Raw genomic sequence first — 23888 nt, 5'->3', positions numbered from 1 at the left:
CTTGGGCATCTTTTACCTTCTCCCTAGTAAACTAGATATCACTTCTTGGTGCAGCTAAAGCGGGCTGCGTCAAAAAAAAAAAATACTGAACTGTTTACAAGAAATACCCATACGAAAACGAGAGTTAAAGGTCCTTACTCTATACTATATAGGACACGGTTTGGTTCGGGTATGCAGGGTAGCTTAAGGAAATGTTAGTAACGTCAACCTAAAGATATACAAGAGAGGGGAATCCATTTGAAAAGTAAAGTGTGTGAGAGAGAGAGGAAAACACCTCGGCTTCAAGCTGTTGTTGACATTGTTTACTCTCTCCCAATTCCCCAGCATCTTTATAGGAAGAAAACTTCAAAACGGTCCTACTTCTCGCGAGAAGCTGAGCTGAAAGATCATCTAGATGCTGCTGTAGAGGGAATTCATGGGTTCCGAATATTTACCTACACGAAAAGGGAAGTAAATATCAACCCCCCCCCCTCGTGCTCGTTTGAGAAAGTTTAATTTTATAATGTAATTAGATGAAAAATTACCTAAAATTTTCTGAGTAGAATGATGTCCAGTAACAAAAGAATGGTTGGTATCTCAAATCCAATATATCGTTGAACTTTCACCGACATAAATTTTCTTTTTCACTTCACATTTATAAATTTCTGAGTAAAAACCTTTTTTATACCATCTACTTCCTATTTTCCTGGACAGAGAAGCCTACTGCATGGATCGGAAACGATCTTTTAACTCACAATATAAAAAAAATGAAGGTTAGTCATCAGTAGGTCTCCAGGTCCAGGTTTTTTTTTTACTTAAATATAAAAAAGAACCATACCTTTAGTGCATGAACCCGATTAGTCTCGTATGGTATACACAAGTAACCCTCCTTAGGAAGCTAGCTAGCTCACTTTCATTTTTATCGGAAGTAACTCCCCTCCCAATATGAGCGGTATAACATCCCATTTTTTAGCTTAAAAAAAGAAAGAAAAAATCACCAGAGCGAATCGTTTTTTATACATATATATATATAACACCACCGGAAAGATGCATTACGCATGCCCAGATCCTTCACGAATGTCTTGTACATAAAAACTGTACACTACCTCTCCTCGATGCCGTCGCTATGGATAGCATCGTAGGAGCTAGTCTTTAGCCCTCTTTACAGGACTATACCCTCCCTAGGTCATTGTAGAGGTCAGAAAACCCACCAAAAGTTCTACATTTTTTTCTTCTTCTTCTTCAAAGTCGACATGGGAGTACTAGAGAGAGATTTTCGCGGCCAACCTTATATAGCCCGACACGCCATTAAAGGTTTCCCCCCCCCCTCTCTCGTGTCTTCCCGTTACCATACGTGGAATAATGTCCCAGGATTTACTCTTACCTTAAACGCCCTCTCAATAAATAAATAAATAAATAAAGCGGGAGAAAAATGCGCCTAGCACCTTTTTCAGGATCTCGCTTTTAGTCCCAAAATGGTAATAAAACATTATTTTTCCTTTATTCCTTCCTTGGAGGTTTTGTGATCAAGCCAATGTTGAGTATTGTATATATGTATATACAGGAAAAAGGTGGTTTACCAACAGCCATGATATAATTCTAAATACGGTTATAGGTATACTCGTAATTTACGTCTTGCAATGCCTGGTCTTCAAGATTTATTATCTGGATTTTTGCCGCCGCTTCTGTGCAATGGGTAATAATTGTTAACGACGTTGGTTACTGCAGACTTTCAAGGGGAAATGAATAACTTACGTTAAGGTCAAGTTGTTGCGGTTAATATAACGGACGTATAAATTTGACAATTTGTTCAAGCCTCGTCTTCAATTTTGAAATTTATTAAGAAACTTAACCTTTCTATATTCTTATTGACGCGAAAAATGACATCTTGAAGTGTTTGTTGTTTGACACCATTTTAAGGTCATCTTTTGTTGGGGTCAATAAATGTTTAACAATGAACGATTTTAGGACATGGAACACTTCAAAAATCCACCCACAATTCCGAATTGTCTATAAGGTCCCTTACATTATTCGCAGGGTTCCAGTTAATAAAGTAGAGGGTAACGTAGGCTTAGAAATATGACTGTATGACCTCTAAAAATTAATTCACCAAGTACTCGCGATAATCGGGTTTATTCTTTAGCACATCAATAGAGTGTTCTCAGGCGTTCTTGGTTTCAGGTTAAAGATCTAATGAATGTCAAGGTTATGGACAAGTTTGTCCAACGAGATTTTGGGAAGGCATTAGTAACTAGTCCATAGCCTTAGATTTCAGTATGAATTTATCAAGGAACGTTCTGTAGCGATATACACAAAAGGGAAGAGGGCAACTCATCCATCGTGCCACCAAATGATACGTCAACGCCAATGTCACTTCGATTTCGAAAAACCGGCAGGCGAGCCTGCTATATAGTTAGCTGGGGATGTAAAGATGACGCTTTTTTGCTATAGCAATCGAGGGGTGCTATATGCTAGCTGCTAAGGAGCAAAAAAAAAAAAAAAAACCAAAAAGTTCCTAAGCACTTAGCCTTGGATATAAGATCAAGGGGGACATCAGAGAGCCTCGTTACATTAGGATTGTCGTCTTGGTTACAAAAGTCCATCCGCTATTTAGTCCCCAACGTAATAATCAATCAAATGGACCCTCGATCTCTCCAGAGCAGTTGCACCAGCATCCACCGTTTGACCAATTACGTACCAATCAGTGCCAGATTGGTTTCCCGCGCTTATTTTATAAATAAACGAAGGGCCTGAATGAAATTCGGCCTAGAGAGGACCCTGCGTTCGACCTACCCTAGAGTAATTTCATAAAAAAAATTATCTAAAACACAGAGCGTTTAAAAAATGTGTATGATCACAACCAGGTCGTGCTCCGTATAACGCAATTTAAAAATTAGGCTTAGCATATCCATCCCATGGAGAAGGAAAACCTGGCAATTATAAAAGGGCGTAAATGATACAGGAATCACGGATCAACTGCGCAGTATTTACTTAATTTACCTCCCTTTAAATAAACTCTGGGACCAAACAAACATTGACAGGGGCAGAGCGTATAAAAAAGAACACACAGAGAGCGAGAGTGAGAAATGAATGAATTCGGGTGTTATCGGTCCCGAAATAAGGAACCATTTCCCTATACAGCTCCTTCAGTGATTAATGACTTTTACATCCCGATGTTGCTCCCCCATCCCTCCCCACTACCATCTCCATCCTCCTTTAGAGGACATTTACATGGATCCCGCAATCGCTTTCGCGGCTAACTCAGTTTGGCTTGGCTAACAATACGTTTAAAAAAAAATAGAAGCAAAAATCGACCAAGACTGAAACCAGGATGATTTTTATACGGAAAAAAAACCTCAGGACTAACTTCCTTCTCACAAAGTCTCGCGGGATGCTGAGAGAGTATAATAAGAGATGTCGGATGTGCCTCTGGCACGAGCCTGCTTATACCGGTGCTATGTTTGTTATAAATATCAAACTTTGAAGCGCTTGCAAGAAACTTCTGGGAATAAGAAAGAGGAAAAAATATTAAGAAAAGAAAATCAGTGGAGAAACTTAATGTTTACTCCGATCTGAGTCTAGGCCCACATTAATATCGCCTAGAGGAGAATGAGAGGCAATGATATAACGACAATATACAATAACTGTTTTTACCTCCAAAAAACAATTTATGTTATTAGAAATTTGGAGTAAATAATTTTAAATGTACGTCAAAAGAGATTCTAATGAATGTTGTGGAGATATTTTGGTTATTTATTAATAATTCCTGGCAGTTTTTCTTCTTCTTTAAACGAATTTTCAAGTCTTCTCTACTTTTATGAACCCTGAGTAGGCTTAATTGCGATTAATGAATCAATGATAAGAAAACAATTTAACCTAAATTGGCTACGACTACAAACAAAACAACAACAAATTCTATTATTATTTTTAAAGTTTGGGCCAAATAAGATGGTCGAAACTTCTCCTATAAATTTCTTTCGCTGACTTTCTCTCTATACTCTCGTCTTCCAGTAACTTTTAACTGGCAAGTCGTGACGTGCTGGGAAAACTAGCACCAGAGGGGCAGTTCAAATTTCTCTCTTTTTTTTGGAAAGTGGCGAAAAAAAAAACACCCCTAAGGTTTTCTTCTCTACCGCCAACACAAGAGAAAGAAAGAAGGAAAGAAGGAAGGCTGCTGAAGAAAGTCGATTGCCTTGATTAAGACCTAATTCAATCAGCAGTTCGGACCTAAAAGGGAGCAATTCCGAGAAAAAGGGAACTAGAAAGTTGGGAGGAAGGATGCATGCGTGTAGAGTTTTCGGACGTAGGTGCAAAAAGAGAAAAATAACACGGGGAAAAAGCTCCTACATATCAAGAGAGAGAGAGAGAGAGAGAGAAGGAAGGAAGGAGAAAAAGAGTCACGTGAGGCGTGAGTCGGTTTTGGCAACAGCCTATAAGGACATTAGGAAGCGGTCAGTTTTGCAGAGCATGCGCTCTTCACGTCAGATTGACCGGAGCTATAGCTATACTAAAAACTAGAGGGGTTGAAGGAGGGAACTGAACTGTTCTTCGATTCTTGGATCTTTTTAACAGAAAGAATGAAAAAAAGTGTATATATATATATATATATATCAAGAAAAACAAAATAAAAAATAAAAAAAGAAGCTAGAACTAGCCGTCGGAAATGGACATCGGAAGAAGGAAACAAATCCAATTTCCACTCGTCCCAGCATCTTTTTTGGGCTATAGTTATAACATAGTAAGCAGACAGCTATATAGCTAACTCTCTCGGTGCACATTGAATTTTCATTTCTCCAAACACCCCCACAGTCACTATACACAAAGTGAATTTGATATATAATACCGTTGCATTACATAATGACATTTCTTTTTTTTTGTGTGTGAAAAAAAAACCAAGAAATATATATATTAAGTTTTCTTTGGATAGGTCTATGGTTGACCTTATAAATTTAAAGACAGAGATGTGAAAGAACTCCAACTAGAACTATAGTTAGTTTTAAAAGGGACAGTTCTATTTCGAATGACAACTTCTCCCCGAGCTGCTGTTGAAACATTTCTAAGTTTAGTCCTTGTACCTTCGATTCAGAGTAATTTGGCTTAGAAATAACATACGTGTAACTCGCATTTTCTAAGCCAAATTCGTGTTTTAAAACATTAAATGAGCCAATTAAATATTCGCTATTTCGACCCTAATAATTTCGTTTGAGAATAATTAGGCTTTGCAATAACTATACTGAAATAACGCGCAATTTCTAAGCCTAATTCGTCTTTTAACAATTGCAATGGGGGTAAATTAGACGTGCATTAGTTAGGAAACAATTTCAAATTCAAATTTTTTTTTTAGAAAAGCGTACTTAAAAACCAGAATTATTTCATATATCCCTCTTTGCATTTTTTGATACAAATCCATCCCCTATATTACAGATAATTCCGTATGCCGGATTAGTAATTAAAAATGTTTAAATGTCTTAAGAACTGCACTTATCTTTTTCTCTCTCTCTTGTAGTATATTCGGTACAGTACTTAAAAAAAAACCAGAAAAAGTTAAAACCCCGAGGAAAAAAAATAGCTTAAAAAGTTTTTTTTTTATAAGTTCTACGTACTCCTTATAAGACCTACTGTACTTGGCTGTACTAGAGTGTTCTTTTTTTTTAATCTAGATTATAAGCGAAAAGTTTTTAAGAAGTTTACAGCAAGGGGGAGCGAGAATTTAAGAAAGAACCGCTGAAATGGTTCAAGAGAGAGCGAGCGAGAGAGAGAGAGAAGATCCTGAAGAGAGAGAGAGAAAAGAAGCTCGGGAGCAGGGATGGAAACTGAGGAAGAGGAGGATAGGTCAAGAGAATCTTCAAACCAGAGGAGATAAAAGGGGGAAGCGTGGTTTAAAAAAGTGGAAGATAGGGTGGGTGGGGGGTTAGGAGCTAGAGCTAAGGAAAAGCGGCTTATAGTGGCTATCCCGAAAATACTCTTATCTCTACCGAGATGCTCTTAACAAAAAGAGAGACATTAGATTCCACCCAATATAACTGCATGCCGCTGTTGGCGAAATATATATATATATATATATATATATATATATATATATATATATATATATATATATATATATATATATATATATATATATATATATATATGAAACTGCAATCGTGCAACGCTTTAAAAATGAAGATAAGATTTAATTATATCTTGGACTGACTCTAGGTTTTCTGAAATCACTTTTTCACTGTGCTAACGGTCAAAGTTTTTTTTAAGTAGTTTGGTTCTTACGTGATGTTATATAGAAATGTTAGAAAATGTAGGCTGTATTTCTGTGACGAACTTGGTTAATTTTTAACCAATTAAATATTGGCATTAACCATTTAAAGCGCTTAAGATTCTTGAGCTATGCCATATTTTACCATTTGGTATGACTTCCGGCACCTTTAACCAATTAGAAAATTGCTTTTTAACGCCTCTTACCATTCAAACCCTGCAATACTGATTTTAACTTACGAATTTCACAGTGCAATCATTTCTTACCAACCATTTTACACATCCTTACCATCGAGTCGCAATATATATCATATAATCAATCCACATTAAGCCGATTTGAATAATTGATTATCTCCAAAACAAAGCTCTCTTCATTTGCCCTTAGCGTCTCTTCGGAAATGATACTCAAAAACCTAAGAGATAAAAAAGAAGGTTAGCTAGGGCTAATCACTCCAATAGTAAATTTTCTACGAAACAAAACGAAACAACAACCATCGCATCCCAATCAAACGAGAAACCTCCTCGGGTACATAAGCGTAAACGAAAAACAGTGCACAAACGTACTCGGAGTTTAAAGTAGCTATAATATACTCGGAAATGGAGGGCGGGGGGGGGGGTCAGCAAAACTCTGAAACATTATTTTCGTTCGCTGTTAAAGAGACAAGAGAAAGAAAGACGTACTCGCATCGCCCATCTTCAAGTATACTAAGATGAGGGGGAAGAGGATAGAGTCTCTCCATTAGCGTTCGATTGGCGAGTGGCCGCGCTGCTGTCCAAGGAGGCCCAAAACTCTAACTCTCCAGTGGTCAAACTCGGACCTCGATTCTACTAATGGTGTTGACTATCGAAGAAGAAAAAAAGAAAAAAAAGTAGAAAAAGGAGTTTATTTTAGTTCTGTAGATTCTTCTCCGTCCTCCTCTATAGAAGGAAGGCAAGCAGGAGCATCCTTATCCGGCAACCCCTACCCATCCTCTTTCCATTATTACACGCCCGCATTGTTAGCTATGGTAGAAAGAAAAGAACCCCGTGTTTTTAAGGCTCGAATTACTCACGGACCAAAAGGAAAAGGGGGGAAAAAAAATAAGAAAAAACGTCGTTGCAGGGTAAAGAAGCTGTTTTAATTTGATAAGTGCAATAAAACACATAAAAAGAGAAGAGAACGAACGTATATAAGCTTCTATATACACACACACGGAACGTCAAAAGAGAAAGTATTTTGAAAGAAGGGCCTTCGGGGAATTTACAGCGCAACGACGACACTATACTCTCTCTCTATAAGCGACCAGTGCTGCATCTATATGAAAATTCTAAGTTACGCGATACTCTACAAGTCTACATTCTTCATTTCAGGCGTAAATTGCAATATGGAAACAATGTTAGAAGTTCATCATTTAAAGCGTAAACTATTTGAAGCCTTTTCAGAAGAGACAACATTTTGACTCATTTAGATGAGTCAACTTGAGTTGAGTAAACTACTTGGGTCTTGTGAACAGAAATTGGTCAAGTTGAACCACCAAATCAAAAATTGAACACTGACCAATTTAGGCTGACCCATCTATAGTTGAGTCAAAAGTTATATATCGTCTGAAAAGGCGTTAAATTTGAACCTAATCCCCCAAGATTAAACCGGAAGTAAAAAGGATACAACGCGAGAATGCATCCACACGAACATTCCTTGAAATACGTCACAATTTTTGTACTCACTTTTTATATAACATATTTTAACATTTATATTACTTAATTTCTTCAACACTGAATATTTCGATTACTTCTGCAGTCTCTTAACAATAATTGAAATAAATTTCGAATTTAGGATAATTTTAAAGCGATTGAAGTTAAGGTGTCTAATTTATTTCAGGTAGTGGTCTTCGATCTGGTATGGAATATTGCCCTTGACACCCCGGAGTCCCTTCCTTTGGTGTCTTGGATCTTTTGCTATATATACACTATACATTACATAAATGGTGGCGTAGTGATGGGGAGAGAAATGTGTCGCGGGGTTTCATGGGTTTGAAATTTAAACTGTATACTATACAAGAGAGGGTGTGAGGTCGCGTGGACGTTTAGAGATATTCTCGGAACCACTGACTCGAATTTCGTGAAAGCGAAAAACACTCGTGGATTATATACAGAAAGAAAATTCCCTCAGATTCCTTACAAAATATATTGTTAGAAAACCAATAAAGTTAAATACTCTCTCTCCCTCTCTTTCCATCCATGGTCTTCCTCAAAGAGACACAGCACGCTAAGGACTTTGGGGTTGAATCAATTTACTTAATACGATGATATAGGCTTACATTGTCAAAACTGTTTAACCCTACACCTTACGTAGGACTAACAAAAAAAAAGAGAAGATATTACCTAAGCAATTGAATTTAATATCAAAGAAAAAGGATATCTTTTCAAAATTACGATGACAAAATTGGGGTTTTTCTGATAAAAACATGAAAAATTCAATGAAGAAGAAAGAAAAGTCCAATATGGAACGGAACGTACATACAACAGTGGAATCCTTTAGCAAAAAAAAAAACCCCCAACCAAGAGAAGCTTGAAAGAGAAGAGCCAAGGAAAGGGGGATGAGATGAGAGCTAGCACAGAAAAAGAGCCTAAAAAAGTGCCGAGTCGCCATAATGGCGGCCATTGCTAATTCCTGTCAGGATATCGGCGATGAGGATGGTGGGAGAAGGAGAGGAGGAGGCAGTTAGAAATTTTTCCGCTACGCTCTTTTTCTGTCTTTTCCTCTATACCCATCCACTCTCCAATACATCTATCGCTTTTTTCTCTGGCTCCAGAAACCCCAAACCCCTGCCCCTTCGATAGATGGACGTGGGTGGAAGAGAGGTATGGGGGTCTCCTTCACCTTCTTCGTGCTCTCTCTCTCTCACTCACTCTACCATCCCCGTATAGCAACCCACCCCCTCCTGAAGACCCCGTGGGCCCCCATCGGCCCCACACTCTAACAAACGTCGGGGTCTGTGTATTATCGATTTCTATCCCGGTTTTTTTCCCTTCTTTCCCCGGGTATACTATACTCTTAAAACCGGCCATGTCCAGCCAATGGCCTGTGGCCGTTTAATTAAAGCTCGCGCTGTCCAGTGGCCGGTGGCGGCCGGCGAGGTGTTGACCCCTCCTTTTTCTACTAGGGGCCTGACTAAGGGGGGATTCGTTTCAACCCCCACTTCCTTTTTTTTTCATCGGTCTTCACCCCCGCGTTCTCGATCCAGTAGGCGATTTTTTTTCCTAAAAGGACTTCCCCGGTCTACTATTGCCTTCCCAAGTCCTGTTTTATGATGATGCTCAAGTGTAGACTTGACGACGAAGACCATTGTAGCGTAGTGGACGCGATCCTTACGACGATTTGGTTATGTGTCAAAAAATACGACCCTTTTAAGTATTCCTCCTACTTACATGGTGCCCAACAAGTCAGGGTGGCCCTAACCCGAGGAACTCTCTTACCTCTAACCCAACACTGCATGAGTATGTATGTTTCCGCGGTATCACGTCAGATACTCCGACCTTTTATCCCAAATTATCGTCTAACGCTAATCCTCTATCGAATTTTGTCATGATCTCATTTTCAAATAATACAGTAATTTTTAAGTCGAAACACATACAACTTTACCGTTTCTTTTATACAAAAAGGCCATTAATTTTTTTTTACTTTAAAGCTTTAGGGGATCGCGGGGAAATCTTCGGATTTTTATCGTCTGAAAACGATAAACCGCTGTTTAAAAAACCAAGCACATTTCGTCTAGCAAAGGAAACTGGCCAAAAAGCACAAGAAAACGACCTCGGCGCAGGGACAATGTTTTCGAATTATTGACACCCCAAGAATTTTTCCGTTCTAAAGATAACTCCTCCGACATTAATTCCATGATATAGTTTTACAATCTTCTAGCAGAATGGAAGCAGCATCAGTCCGACGTTGCCATTTACTCTAAGCCTTGGCTAGAATATGTTTCTCTATACATTGCATGCAGTATTTTGTAAAGTAAAACACAGTGTTTCTCATTGAAAATATAAACCCATACTTCAATAAACAGAACGGATTTTCTATATAGGCAGGCAGCTAGCTAGCTCTACAAGAAAACTTATAAAACCTTTCTCTTCTACACCATACTCCAATTCGGTTATACGAGGTCCATTTCTTTCTTTTTATATCAAGTCAAAAAAACTATAAGGACAAAGAATGGGGACGGGAGGTTTTTTGGCGCGAAGACTTTAAAGACCTACTGCATGCAGTAGTAGTACCATGCCCAACCATACAAGCATGGGGCAGTTCAAATTTCCGGGTTTTAAAAGGGGACTTCTCTCTACTGGAGGAGGAGAAGGAGGGATGAAAAACTAAATTCCTCATACGAGCTATAGGTACAAAAAAAAATCATATTACGTCCAACTACGCGCGTTACCACCACACTCAATCTCTTTTATGGTCAGAGACGGCACGAAAATTCTGTCGGTTATCCTGTACACACATTCGTGCGGCGGCTCGGGAAACGAAAAGGCGAATATATAAGTTAAGAGGGGGAAATACAATCACGAGAAACAAAAAAAACGAAAAAGAAAATTGGGAGGAAACTCCCATCTTCAATATGATATGGATTCATGCTGGGGAAGCTTGGAGCTATAGAAAGAAAGGGTCGAAAATATGACGTGCGCATAACCCACAACCCACTCCAAAAGAGACAATGGAATTACCTCCCGAAATAGTACAGCATATATATAGAGACAAAATTGTAATTTCCGACTCCTCCAAAGTATTCACCCAATTATGGAATAGTTTGTCCCGATCATTTGGGTCGCGGGGAAAGAATTCGGACTGATTTCATTTCTAGCTAGTAACTTTGTAATTTCCGTTCAGCTTAAGAAATAGGAGGGTTCGGAAAATCTTTTTAGGTCAATTTTAACTGTTCAGTTTTTCTTCGGAAACTGGCAATCATGTTTCCGGAAATTGACGAATAACAAACTAAAGACGGCGTTCAGCGAGATACACCGATCACGCATACAGATTTACACGACCAAACTCTTTGGTATGCGCACTGAACGCCCCAGCATGAAGTGGACAAAAACAGTAAGAACAGTGAGGTGGACAAAAACAGTAAGAACAGTGAGGTGCCCAAAAACGTTTACGAATCATGTGTTGTCCGAAAACGTGATACGTTAAGCGTAGCGCTCTACAATTAGTATATTCCAATTAAAGGTTTCACTATCATCGTTGTAGCTTCTTGGTGGGGGAAAAAATGAGTAAACTCGTAGGCTAATATAACCGTAAAAAGAATCCACGCGCGTTATGCGAACATTTACGCTACAAAAAATTTAAACGAAGCGATGAAGCGCGAGCAGAGAGAGAGAGAAACGGAAGTGCACCCGAGAGCTAGAAACTGAGAGGTAGACATTTGGAGTTTGAGGAGGATGGAGAGAAAGAGAACTAGGCTTGACCGATAGTGAACAGACGGTGAATGCGACGCCGCCATCAAGAAGGGATCAAAAAATCAAATGTCCCAACAACCTATAGCCTCCTTATAAAAAAAGAAAGATAGAAGAAAAGTCCGTATATATATATGTTTTTTATAACCCAGCACGAGACCGGCCGCCGGATTAAGGCGAGGAATAAAATTCTCCTGACCCACCGGAAAACGAACCTTATTTTATATTTAAAAAAAACTGTCCTTAAAAAAAAACGAGAGAACCTTCGTCAGACGTTTAAATTTTGATCCCCTCTCCTTGGCTAGCGAAATTTCAAACGGAAGAGGGTCTGGTCCGGCAACATTGCTAGGGGAAGAGAGAAAGGAGGGCTAACTATATCAATCTATCTAAAAATAGCTGAAACGACCACCATCATTTTATCCTAGAATAAAACTAGGTATATATGTAGATTAACGTGAAGTTCTAGGTGACGTATTGGTGTCCAAGCCATATGTACCGGCCGTTATCAAGTTGAGATTGTAAAGGATTAAATATAATTTAGAAACTGATTTAGACAATGATGGCTAATTTAATTAAGGGGTCATCTTTTTCTGATAACTACGGTTTAATAAATTTCATCTCACCAGCATGTTATGAGCAACGACTATGCAGGGGTAAAAAAGAAATAGTTTTTTTTTATATATTATAGGTCTTGGCTTGGGTATATATGGGGAAACCATTTACATATAGAAAGGGCCCGAGACATAATAACGAATGCACTCGCACTAAGAATATAAAGCATGGTAACACAATGAGCGCCTAAAGACGCCACCGTTTCATACCATATAACGGGGCCTGCATAAAACTTACTATACTATTCAAGAAAAGAGATATAAGGACGCCACGTGACCTATTAGAAGAACTCGGTACTACATGGCACACTTCATTTGAAATACGAATATGGGTGCGTTAAAAGCTAATTCCAGTATCAATGCAGGTATTTTTAAAATGTAGGTTAATTGAAAGATTCGAGCTACATCAGAATCGATAATTATAATTTTCAAATTTCCATGGTTAATTAACTATTATCTTTTAATTAAAAAACCATGGGAGCATGAAATGCATTACCCCTGGAAGATTACATCACTGTTAGGCAAGAAAGGGCGCCTCGCTTTGTATTAGCAACTAATTTTACACCCTTAATCAATAACGCATTGCAATGCGGCAAGAACTCAGCTTCATGAAGCAGACGATAATATTTGGGGATCGCTGATAGGCCAAGTAGAGTGCAAATTTGAATTAATAAGCAAGGATAATTAAGAATAGCGTGGGAATTAACAAAGTATAAAATAATACATAATCTCATAAAAAAATGACCGCAACATCTCAGCAAATGAACTGCAACAAATGTCCTTCTGGCAGTGGACACCCTATCCTATAAATTTGGCACGTTTAAGGGAAGGGCACACATCCTCTATTACCCTAGGACCCAAATAAAAAAAGTAAACTGGGTACCCATTGTCCGTAAAAAAACGGTACGCCAAAGTTCAAACTCCGAATGATGCAGCCAGGTATATAGGTAGATTACCTAAAAAACGGTCTGGGGTAGATTATGGGGGGAGGGGGAAGGGGAATACCGCTAAAAAAGGTATATAAAACTGCCGCCTTGATATAAAGAGGAGAAAGTGGTGCGGTCTTGAAACCATTTTTTATACATAATATTCCCCTCCTATAGTTTAATCCCACCCTGTATGAGCCCCTATGGGTATATAACCTCGACATTGGCAGCAAAATTGTATAGGGAATCCGTCATCTTTGCTGGCGTTTCCTCTTCTTTCTTAACAGGAAAACCATATGAGACGAAAAGAAAAAAAAACTTTTCAGGGTGAAGGTCCCTCTGTATTATGATATTTTTTATACATATTCTTTCACAGAAGCGAATTAATTTTAAGTTATGATTAAGTTCTTTGTTTCAAGAATAGGAGGGAGTTTAAAATTGATCGAAATAAGTGTACGAAAAAATTGAGCGTAGCCTTATGATTTAAAGTAAATGGAATTAAAGTTCTCCGCCATTTTGAGGGTAAGGATCATTCTTAAACCGCAATTCTCTATCCTCTCCGCATTTTAAAGTGATTTTTAAATAAGATGGGTTCGGACGAAATTTTTACGTACTGAAGACCCCTGACTTTTCCATGGGTTATCCCTAACCATTTTAAGGTGTTCACCATGCAGAGCCCACTACATCACACCTGTTATTTATTTTTTACATTACTCGCAGCATGGTTCGATATACACCAAATGAAATCCCTGACTTATCCCTAACTTTTAAGGGAAAAACATTAAATCCCTGACCTATCCAGGTTCGGTATACGAACCCTGGCAAGGTATACAGAATTTTATAATTTCGAGTTAATTTCCTTTCCTCGGTATACATTCTTTTCCGATATAAACGAACGCAATGACGAGATGAAACAACGAACGCGCGAGAAGGGGGCCCTCCTAAAAATTGAAACGCCGTAAGAGAGTTTTTACTAGCTGCAATTCTTATTTAATTCTTTTGTGTATGTACATACACCTATTTCGTTTCGGGCTGTCAGCTCGAGCTAGAAGAGAAGACATTGAGGCAACGGATCGCTTAGCGTCCCGATGCGCCCAAAGATACGTACGGCCTTTATACACTTTCTTAAAAGTTCTTAAACTAAATGCATCTGGGAGTGCGAAGAGAAAACCCAAAGGTTTTTTTCTCTTCTCATCATCCCAATAGCTTTTAAGTCCGATTCCTTCTTCAAGGGATGGATAGAGTGAGGCGAAAAATATACAAGCTCCCGAAAATAACCAGGCACCGAAATTGGTTTATGGGGCTCCGGGCGGGGGCCGGGCCTCCCACACATACAGGGAAGGGATTAACACCATCGCGAGAGAAGAGATCCTGATGAAAAAGTCTGCGAAGAGAGATTCACTCCGGCTAAAATTATGTTAAGATTTATTTCTAATCTTTTTTGGCTAAATTTATTACCTACGAAGAGTTGTTGAAAAATAATTTAATTATCTCGGAGGGGTTTCCAAATTTTTAAGGTGAATTCTTTGAAATTTAAAAATAAAAAGCTACCATTATTTAAGTTGTGCTATAAGAGAGCTCCGTAAACCTTTCTACAGGAGAAACTCGTACAAGAGCTCTTTAGGGTTTTCTACAGGAGAAACTCGTACAAGAGCTCCTTAGGGTTTTTCTACAGGAGAAACTCGTACAAGAGCTCCTTAGGGTTTTTCTACAGGAGAAACTCGTACAAGAGCTCCTTAAGGTTTTTCTACAGGAGAAACTCGTACAAGAGCTCCTAAGGGTTTTTCTACAGGAGAAACTCGTAGAAGAGCTCCTTAGGGGTTTTCTACAGGAGAAACTAGTAGAAGAGCTCCTTAAGGTTTTTCTACAGGAGAAATTTCTTTGGGAGCTCTGTAATGTTTAACTACCCGAGCAATTTTTTTGGGAGCTTTGTTTTAACATTATTATGGAACATGAAGGCTTTCAACTGAATTTGCTATAGAGACATTATTACTTGGAAGACTTTGTCTTAGCAGGTGCAGACACGTAAAGACAGATTTTTTCACGGGAGCAATTATACCAAACTTAAATGTTTTTCCCATAGAGGCGCATGCAGATACAATTCCACAAACGGAAATGAACCAAACTTATATTTAACCATCAATTATCACAATTTCCTGTATACTTATAACTACTGCTAAAATATTTTGTACCCAATATCATTTTTTGCTTCGATCATATTAAATTTAGGGTGGGTCATACCGATTATAAATTCGATGGGGGGGAGATATTAAGGGAGGGGGGGGGAAGAATTGGAAAAAAGGTGAACATCGGCTTCGGCTCGCGGGTCCGAATTACAACGCCAGCGTAGGTAGGTAAGTATATCCCAATAGGGGCCGACAAAAGGAACGAAACGGTGCATGGTATGTCAGTTTAGAGATTGATCGTGAAAATAGCGTATTAAGCGAATGAAAAAAAAGCTCACGTGCGAAATTGCGTCAAAGGCGGTGTTCAGTCTCGCTGCATGGCAATTTTTTTTCTATATCCCGAACTTTTCTAGTGTCTTGGCCAGCGCCCGGAGTTCAATGACATTCTGGGGCCTCGCGAGTTTCGCCTCCTTGCGTAAGTTAAGATAGAGGAAATAAGGAAGGGGAATATAGTGGCGGAGTGGGGGGGGTATAGGAGCGTGCTCCCTTAGAAACGGCTTTTTTAACAGCCATAAGATGGTGGTGGTGTAAGGAGGAGAAGGGCAAGAGGGAATAAAAATTCATTTGGTTAGACTCGGGATGAGATGAGATGAGATGAGGAGACCTTAACGTTTTGGATAAGCTACGAAACCTAAAAAAAAGACGTTCTGTTTTTTTTTCTCTTCTTTCCATCTCCGGCTGCGTCCGGCTATAGCTACAGCTAAGTTTGAACCTTCTCTCTCTCTCTCAGATTCGTCGTGGGAAAACACTGACGCCCATCTGTACTATACGGAGTGATCTTGAAATCTTTACTATATAAACTAAAGCTGACAATTTTCCTTTGGCCCTCCGACATTTATTTGAGAAGCGTGCCATGCGCATCAGTTAAAGACTATGGTATTTAAAGAATTTTTAAGATCAATGAGATAATGAAAAACTAAGATATAGGATAACTACGCAGTTAAAAAAGGGGACAGCTTTAGCCAAGAGAACAATATAGTTGCGATTAAAAGTATACCCTTACAAAAATAAACTGCATGCGGAAAATGAGCTGGAGACTTCCCCCGTACCTCTGAGATCGGAAGCTCCTCGCTAATCGTTTGTAACCCACCCTCAGTTCCTAAACATTACGGTATTATAACGGAGAAGTAAAAAAAGGAAAGATATCTGTTAAGCGTTGTCAGAAATATGGGTCTGCAGGAATCTCCTCGCTATATTTGTGACTCTGTTAGTTGTCTTAGAGCCAGCGCGTCTTCTTTCGAGTATAAAGTGGTTCGATATAACATATAACAGGACACACATACACATATACATACAGAGAGAGAGAGTGTATAATGGATCCGTGTTTATACACACCGAGATAGAAAAGAAGAGAGATTCTGATAGATTGTGACCCGCGCCGACTCTACCGCGGTTATATTCTAACCCCGAGGACGACCTCCCCTTTTTTCCAAGGGAAAAAAATGCTCACACTCAGAGAGAGGGCCAAGAGAGAGTCTCTCTCCTCAGTCGGAGAAAGTCGAAGTACGACGGAGCAAATGGGTGGGATGCGAGAGAGCAAGTAGGGATGAAGCAACAACAGACAAAGCGACGTCGTCGACGTAGAGCGAGCGCAGCGTCTCCTTTTCTGTTCTTTATAAACCACTACGACATTCATCTTCATACGTAGATAGCCTCTGCACGACGACGATTATCTCGCGCTCTTTCTTTTTCCCCCCATGCACCACCGCGTTTTGACAGGGGTTCCCCCATTCGGGACTATTAGCGAGTGTTTTCTTTACCCTAAATTGTCCTAATGTATATATAGACAGAGATCCATATACTTACAAACCGATTTCCACTTAGCAACTGTTGCTTCGAGTTTATTTTTCATTTGGGCTTAGAATTGAAAATCCCTGATTAATTTTGACAATATTCTAGATGATTTTTAGGGACCACTTGACCACAACCGGACGTTATTTAAATCAAAAGAAATCTCTGAATTTTACGAAACAATTATTAAATAAATTCGCACCATAGTCGCTAGCGTTTTATTATTTAACCAAATTTCCTCAACTGTAGTTTGAGTGCAAAGGAGCATAACATTTCTCAGTAGTGTTACGACGTTTCAAAATTGTCAACTGTTGCATAACGCAATCTTACGTACAATCAACGAAAACCTAAACCACTGAAATTTTTCACCGCCAAAAAAATTATACGATCAAATTAATAAAAAGCAATAAAAACAGAATTATATGTGGGGGATTGGTTTTCGAAATTTCTCGATTCCAAAAACCAACTTCAACAAAAGAAAGAACTTTTCGGAAGAGGCAGGCGAGGAGTTAGTCTTATAAGAGAAGCGAGGATGAGGATGATAGAGGAAGGTGGGGGGGAGGATGGGGCTTTAAATCTGGCAAAATGAAATCGCCACACAGAAAATTTCGGACCCTTTTTTTTTATTTCCAAAGCTATAACTCCCAGAGACTTTTTTATTTCTCTCTCTCTCTCCCTTCTCTCTCTCTCTCTCTCGCTCTCTCTCTCTCTCTCTCTCTCTTTCTCTCTCTCTCTCTCTCTTTCTCTCTCTCTCTCTCTTTCTCTCTCTTTCCTTTTGGATAATTCTTCAGCACGCGGCGGCGAGAGTTAAAAACTCTTATTGATTGATTTTGGCTGGTTGCCATTGAGAAGGAAACCACCCCTAGTCTTCACCCTGGATACCAGCTACACCATACTAGCACACACACCCTACCCCATAGTGAAGCGGTGAAGAAAAAAATGTAGGAAAAACCTCCCGCTAGGCGCCTTCAACTTACACACACAAGGAAGAACCTAGCTACCATTCTACTACCATCACCACACCGGCTTTTGGGAAGAGAAGCTGAAGAGCAGAGAGAGAGAGGGATGTGGAGGGGATGAAGTGGGTATAGGGGTGAAAAATAAAAAAAATCCCGAGTTCGCCAAGCTCGGCTTTCCTGCAAGGTTTATATTGGCAAGAGGAAGTAAGAGAGAGAGAGAGAGAGCTAGAGAGAGAGAGAAGGTTATTTCGGAATTGGGAAGAGAAAGGGGGAAATTTTCCAATGAGCGAACTTCAACGAAACACCAATACAGCGAAGCTACACCGAAAAAAGAACTCTCCTACCCTTCCTTCCACCAAAAGAAAAGTTAGTATACCCACCGCGACTTTATTCGCGAGGAGACAATTAATAGAGTGCGAAGCTTACTCAGTTTCAACTTTTTCTAATGACCCAACCATAACCTTCGTTACCGAACTGAACCCGGACAAACTCGAAAACTCTTCCGACTTATTCGAGATGAGTTTGTTAATAAAGTGGAAGGTTGATTTTCTAATCATCCCGGTTAACTTATCTTAAACGTTTATTAACCGTTTGATCACGAACGGACATTGAGTTTTAGATGAACTGTACGCGTTTTTTCTGTTAATAAGAACTTTCCTAATCATTTTCTCCCCTTATTGATGCTTTATTACACGTCACAAGACGTACGGATTTTTCACATCTAGCTTTTAGCAAGAGGACATGGGGGTTACAGGGAGGGGATGATGAAATAAATTCTCCAAGACGACTCCCAAGACTTAAGTCTTTCTCTCTCCGCCACCCAACCTTCTCTATCCGGCCAAGCGAACTAATCCCTCCGCCTTCTATTTTTTGTTCCCCATCCTTTCCTGTCCTGTCCTGCTAGGGACCTTGCTACGAGGTTCAGTGTAGCTAGCTAGCTCTACTTCGAATCTATAACCTATAACTCGACTGCGTGTTAGTCTCTGAGCGCTGCTATACCCTTCTTAAACTCTCGAATGTGCCACTGCTGTCCTATTACGATGTTTTCATCTCGATTTTCGATTTTTTCTTCTCTCTCTCTAGCTCTTTTTCTGCGGCGAAATTCGTAAAAACCAATCAAAACAGGGTCAGACGAACCCAGCCTTCCAATTTTTTTTACTTGTGTCGGCGCAGGAGGCTGGAAAAACTATTGGGTGGGGCGAAGAATGGGGGGGGGTAGTCTTGAAGCTTCTAGAGTCAGAAATCATTTTTTTATTTTAGTTTTTAGCGATATCACGATAATAATGATTTTTCCTCTCTGTTAGATTTATAAGAAAATAAAAAAATGAGAGAGAGAGAGAGAGAGAGAGAGAGAGAGAGAGAGTGAGAGAGCGAGAGAGAGAGAATTGGAAGCTAGACTAGAAAAACCGTGATTTATAGTTCTAATGATTCCCCAAAAATCCGAACAATTTTTTATGATATCTGTAACTTTCAAAAACGTATTGTTTTTTGAATGATTTCCCCCATGGGAGAGACTACCCCAAAATAAGTTTTAGATATATATTTTTTTATTTATTCTCGCCATTGCAATAATAATTTAAATTTAATAAATAACTATATATATATATATATATATATATATATATATATATATATATATATATATATATATATATATATATAATAATTTAATTTAATTGTATGTTGGCTATGAATTAATTCCACACGTTAAAAGTTCAATTATCGATAGTATTTAATTTTCAACTTGCCCCTATATGTTGGCCTTTCCTTGAACACGAGTGTGCGGCGGGTGAAACATTTCTACAGGCGCGCTTAAAAAGATTTTTTTTTTCCCCCGCCTTTTTGAGAAAATAAACAAAGGAGAAATAAAAAGTCCGGGAAAAAGTTTCTAATCCCTTTTGAATCTCTTAAGACAAACAGAAGCTCATTAAGTGTCGGAAAGGAGCAAAAATTGGGTCGCTTCTTAAGTACACGGGCGTCAAGAAACCAAACCCAAAGAAAAAAAAGAAAAGAAAAATGATCTTTACATTTACACTGTAACGACCACGAAAAAAAAAAAAAAAATGTACTTCATACTTATAATTCCGTATTTACTTCTTGCCAAGCCCATATGAATTATTACCCCTACACCTGGATAGTTAAACGCTACGAATCTATTCACGGGTTTTCCCTCTAGAAATAACTTTCATATTGAAAACATGTACAAAATATTTTAAGAAGAATAAAATGACACTTTTTGGTTGGAACTCGAAAGGAGTGGTTGATTTTTGGGCTCTCTCCGAAAAGTCCCCTTACTCGTTAGGGTTACTATATAACATAGCGTTATATAAATTGGCGCCCGAACACAAAGTTTTTCGGCCTGTTTTTTTCGTTTGCTCTTGACCGATGGATCGGCCCTCTTTTTCACCGGGGAGTGGGACTCCTCGTTCTTCGGAGACACTGGCGGCTAACGTCGAAGATACCACGCCACCTGATCCTCGTTCTTCGGAGACACCCTTAGCTAACGTCGAAGATTCCTCTACAGCTGACCCACCTCTACAACAGTCTTCGGACGGTTCAGATCAGTCAGAGGACGACACAGAAGCCTACTCTTTAACGGATACGGCCAATCTTCCAGAGCTTATTCAACTCATACGCGCGGATTTCGTAACTCGTGCTCGACTCTCTCGCGAGGAACGTGCCGAACGCGCCCATCTCGCTCAGGAAGAACGCGACGCTCGCGCCCGTCTTGTCCAAGAAGAACGAGAAACTCGGGAACGTTTCCAGTTGGAGCTTTTCCAACATTTCGAAGCCGTTCGTGCTCAAGAACGTGATGACGTACTAGCACGTCAAGAACAAGAAGATCGACGCTGGAATTTTCTTTTTCGCCGACTCACTGAAGTAGGTCCACAGCGGCCCACAACTCAAGAAAACGAAGACAGTCTAGAAAGGTCTGGCGCAACTGGGATGGATCCCCTTCGTCGACCATCAGAACCTTTGTCAGGTCAGTCTCGCTTGTCTTCCGTAGACCGTTCCAATAATGCACCTCCTCCAAATTCACCACACACCGTCCCGGAGCCACATGTTCCAGTTATTCCGTCACCAAATAAACTCTTGCTCATAACGAATCCAGAAGTTCTCCCTGTTTTTGGGCTCGATAATTTCGTGACTGCTCGCGAATTCATGGATCGAGCGCAAAACTGCCTTGACTCGGGCCTATGCACCCCAGATCAGTTATTACGCCAGGTCACATTTAATCTCCGTGGTCCTGCAAGTGAATGGTGGCAGCTCTGCAAATCGCAGGTAACTTCTTGGGCAGACTTCGTTCGTCGATTTAATAATATGTTTGGGGACGAGAAACTCACTGACGATGTGCGACGACAACTAAAGCATAGAGAACAACAAACGGGGGAATCTACCAGAAGTTTTGCCTTAGACATAGCTGGACTTTGTCGCAAAATAGACCCTTTAGTCTCGGAAACTAAAGTTGTGAAAAAAATTTGGACATCGCTTAACCCCCTAATCAAGGAAAAAATGACAACGACCTTGACTCCAAGTCTCACAGTGGAGGCTTTAGTTGCTGAGGGAACACGAGTGGAAACGTTAATGGAAGAGCAAAAATTATACCTGTCTCGTATGGAGAGTGTTCCGAACCCAGAAGTTTCACAAAAAAATTCCACAAAGAACACTACAAACCCAGGAAAAACTCACACGAAGTTGCCAGATGATCGTCAGACGGCCCCCAAAGGTCCTGGAAGGAGCTATACACCGGAAACCACACCGCCACCTAATCCCAGCACGTCACATTTTCGGGGATCTTGCGGTTATTGTCACAAGTTCGGTCACAGTATAGTGGACTGTTATAGGCGCGCGCGAAGCAATGCTTCTACTTCGGGAAATCGTTCGCAAACGGATCAAACGCGCGGCTCTGACCTTCATTACATGGAACCCTCAAACTAGCAGACGAAAGCGCTACCGAAAAACAAACAACCGTTCAGGTTAAAACTCAGTTTTTCTTGACTCTGATTTATTTGTAAATAACGTTTGATTTTTTTTTTCTTGTTATTATGATTTAAGAAGCTCGAGCTCGCATTCTCAAATTCACATATTGTTTAAGTTTTTTGTCTTATGTTAAGGGTAATTGATTTATTGTTTTTTGTCAATTTATTTTGCTTATGATTTTGAAAACTAGTTGGGAAACAGGTGTCCTCTAATTTGACGATTGTTCTCTACATTCTTGTCAACCGATTGATTCTCGCGTCTCCCCTATATTCGAATACTCAATTACTCTCCTACTATTCGAATACTCGCTTGCTCTCAAAATATTCGATCACTTGCTCTCATTATATAACATCAAGTGGTTCTCCTAATATAATAACAATCGGTCTTTCTCATAGAACAATCGTACTAACATTGTTGTCCTTAATCTCACTAAACAACTTTGTTATTTTTCCCTCTCGTCGACTAACTCATTCTAACTACAATTCTCCTTACCCTGGCCAGGTACTTCAATTCCCTTAATGAGTTCTCCTTGTCTAAAACGTTTGAGGACAAACGTGTCTTTTAGGGGGGAGTGGTGTAACGACCACGAAAAAAAAAAAAAAAATGTACTTCATACTTATAATTCCGTATTTACTTCTTGCCAAGCCCATATGAATTATTACCCCTACACCTGGATAGTTAAACGCTACGAATCTATTCACGGGTTTTCCCTCTAGAAATAACTTTCATATTGAAAACATGTACAAAATATTTTAAGAAGAATAAAATGACACTTTTTGGTTGGAACTCGAAAGGAGTGGTTGATTTTTGGGCTCTCTCCGAAAAGTCCCCTTACTCGTTAGGGTTACTATATAACATAGCGTTATAACACGCGGCGCCCGAGAAAACCCTTCGTCACTCCCACATCCTCTCTCTGTCTTTGCTCTCTCTTCCTCCTCTTTCATCTCCTAAGGAGTTTTAAATATGAGAGAGAGAGAGAGAGAGAGAGAGAGAGAGAGCGCAGGAGAGAGCAAAAGAGAAAGAGGAAATTTAAAGAATTACTGTTAAACTATACCCCTTTTGGTCCGTCCTTTTCGCCATCATTCAACCCCGGAACTCCGCGCAAGGCTATATTCTTATTGACATTCCATCCTCTTTTTGGTGGGTTTTAAAGCAGCCAACATTTTTAGAGACTGTAGCTCTCGCGCTTCACTTAATCACTCCGTCAGCACACAGGTTTCTTCCTCTTTTTTTTTCTTAAGGGAAGGTGCAATGAGATCATCATCAAAAACAGAGATGGGGAAAATAATTATGCAAAGCGGGTTTGGATTGTTTCTTATCTCTATCTATGTATAGGTGAAAGGCTTTTTATTTGGCGGGGGGGAGGGGGTAAATACACGCCGCCATCTTTTTAAAATGGCGTCTAGAAAAGTACCCAAAACATCTTGACAAAGTTGCTCCTATTTCAACTTCATCCATACGCACTTTTTATTTTGAGGTTAAAGGTTACCAATTTTAAAAATTAGGCCTACCTAGTACCTACGACCTTGAATTTAAGATTTCCGTTGAACTATCAGATTTGGCCTCGAGACGTAAGTTGTATCGCGAAATTTATTTTCTTCCTAAAAACTAGACTAAACACACTTTCTCTTCCACAGATGTGTATAGATAAATTAAGCCTATTTTAAGTCTAAAAACAAACCTTACACTCACTACATCATCCCTTCAAGATAAAAAAGAATCGATCTTCATCCTCCCTCTTCCACCACCACGTTCCTCCTCAAACAAAAAAAGAAC

At 39.5% G+C, this 23888-nt stretch overlaps 2 long non-coding RNA genes across 6 annotated transcripts in view; both read right to left on the bottom strand.

Moving 5' to 3' along the window:
* Positions 1-598: 598 nt before the first annotated feature.
* On the bottom strand, positions 599-6024 carry LOC149661885 (uncharacterized). The gene is made up of 4 exons (XR_016369008.1): positions 1735-6024; positions 818-1664; positions 668-729; positions 599-618 (listed from the first exon to the last, which is right to left on the bottom strand). It is a non-coding gene; the product is annotated as an uncharacterized LOC149661885 (long non-coding RNA).
* Positions 6025-6104: 80 nt separating this feature from the next.
* Positions 6105-23888, bottom strand: part of LOC149661884 (uncharacterized) — a 58594-nt gene continuing 40810 nt past the window's right edge. For 3 of the 5 annotated variants that reach the window (XR_016369005.1, XR_016369003.1, XR_016369006.1), the window contains 2 exons: positions 6913-7072; positions 6105-6644 (listed from right to left, as the gene is read on the bottom strand). This is a non-coding gene — a long non-coding RNA (uncharacterized LOC149661884). Of the gene's footprint in view, positions 6645-6723; positions 6822-6912; positions 7073-23888 lie in introns of all 5 variants that reach the window. The other 2 variants (XR_016369004.1, XR_016369007.1) reach the window with 2 other exon arrangements.

Source organism: Phalangium opilio, unplaced genomic scaffold, assembly GCF_054372755.1.
Source record: "Phalangium opilio isolate 3A_F unplaced genomic scaffold, DU_Popi_V2 ptg000070l_1, whole genome shotgun sequence".
Taxonomy (NCBI): domain Eukaryota; kingdom Metazoa; phylum Arthropoda; class Arachnida; order Opiliones; family Phalangiidae; genus Phalangium; species Phalangium opilio.
Note: the sequence above shows the minus strand (reverse complement) of the source record. Positions and strands in the feature narration are given on the sequence as shown.